Source organism: Fragaria vesca, linkage group LG2 (genome assembly GCF_000184155.1).
Source record: "Fragaria vesca subsp. vesca linkage group LG2, FraVesHawaii_1.0, whole genome shotgun sequence".
NCBI lineage: Eukaryota > Viridiplantae > Streptophyta > Magnoliopsida > Rosales > Rosaceae > Fragaria > Fragaria vesca.
Window position 1 is genome coordinate 31,974,395 of NC_020492.1, and position 1,691 is coordinate 31,976,085.

Here is a 1,691-nt window from a genome sequence, read left to right on the forward strand (position 1 = left end):
ACACAATCTAGATCTAGATCGAAGCTGTTGATGCAGAGGCTGTTGTCGTTGTTTAAAAGACAGCAGAAACGGTGGCGGATATCGAAGAACTCCTAAACTAGATCCTTGAAAGGGTGCCGGCTCTATCTCTGATCCACTTCAAGTGCGTCCCCAAGCATTGGCTCTCTCTCATCTCCGACCCCAACTTTCGTCGCCATCACACTCTCCGAAACCTTAACCTGAAAGTCTCTGTTTTCTTGGACGAGTCCTTCAAGTCCATGCCTCTTAGTAACCGTCAAGAATTCCCACCTGCATGGAACCCCTTCAAAACCCTACACAATGATGGATGTAATTGGAGGATTCTTCAGTCCACTACACCATAAACGCTATCATATCTTATCCATAATGTTTTAGTAAACGCTATCACAATCGGAGCTATGAAAAGTCAGGCCTCTGTCATAACGTTTCTCGAACACTATCACAAAGTTCACATCTATAGCGTTTAAGACATGTTATTGTGCATATCACCAATAACAATGTATAAACACTATTGTTATACTTTCAATAGCATTTCTGAAATGCTATAAATATGTTATAACAGTTTTTAAGAAAAGCTATTATAGTACCATTTCATAGCATTTCCTGGTGCTAAAGAAATTTCTCTTGTAGTATTTAGAAATATGACATTCATAAACCAAAGTCTTACAATATCTCAGCAACAATTTTTTTGTACTTATTTGTTAAAGATACATGCAAATCCTACCAAACTCATATAGTACTTCACTGAAAACTGAAAAGTATTCAGCCTTGCAAATCTCTCCTACTTAAAGATAAAACTTGTAGGACGCATGTAACAACCAACTGAGGTACATAGTCAACTAACCACCTTCAGGCTCATTACTCTGCTCTTTTCATTATTCTCTGGAACCTCCACTAACTTGAAGACTGCAACATAAATCAAATGAATATCACTATATCATAGACCTCCACTAATAACTTGAAAAATGTCACAGAAATCAAAAGATCACTACAAAAAGGAGTTTATTTGAGGCATACCATAATTCTAAGGCAGAATTAGTTTGTCTGCTGGCCATGCTCTATGCTATTGTAGTACCAAGAGCATCTTCAATGATTTGCAACTCAGATGCTGGTCTCCAAAGGGATGCAGATGGGACTTTTCGTGCATCTACCCAAACTCTCACAACATTAGGACCCAATGGTCTTTGCTTTTTACCAAGGTTGTTTAGCCATTCAGTATAAACTTCAATGGTCTCTGCTTGTAATCTATTGTAACTGTCATGAATCAATCAACTAAATTATAAAATGTTAAGAAAACTAAACACCAATGGAAACTATCAGATATGTATCATATTAGTTAAGAAAGCTAATCAAACTCTTTCAAGGAAACACAAGAAAAACAAAATGAAGTTGCTTTTGATGAGACCTGGTAACATTCAAGCAATGGCATCCATGCATTATTAATGAAACTATGTTGTTAAGGATAATCATTACCTCATTCACATAAGCAATATATCAAACAGTAAAGAGTACAACAAAACTTGATATCCTATCAATCATATAAGTGACTTATTTGAAACAAAAGAATCAGTGGAGAGAACCGGAAATTAAAAAAAATGAGTGTGTGAGAGAGAGAGAGAGAGAGAGAGAGAGAGAGAGAGAGACCTACAAGTAGTAAGAGAGTGCATGACACC

General features: G+C 36.6%; 1 non-coding gene across 1 annotated transcript in view; it reads right to left on the reverse strand.

The window, feature by feature from the left end:
- Positions 1 to 737: 737 nt before the first annotated feature.
- LOC101303773 overlaps positions 738 to 1,691 on the reverse strand; it is a 1,576-nt gene continuing 622 nt past the window's right edge. Inside the window, exons 2-3 of the transcript XR_184107.1 lie at positions 1,036 to 1,272; positions 738 to 924 (exon numbers count right to left, since the gene is read on the reverse strand). This is a non-coding gene — a transcript (uncharacterized LOC101303773). The remainder of the gene's footprint in view (positions 925 to 1,035; positions 1,273 to 1,691) is intronic.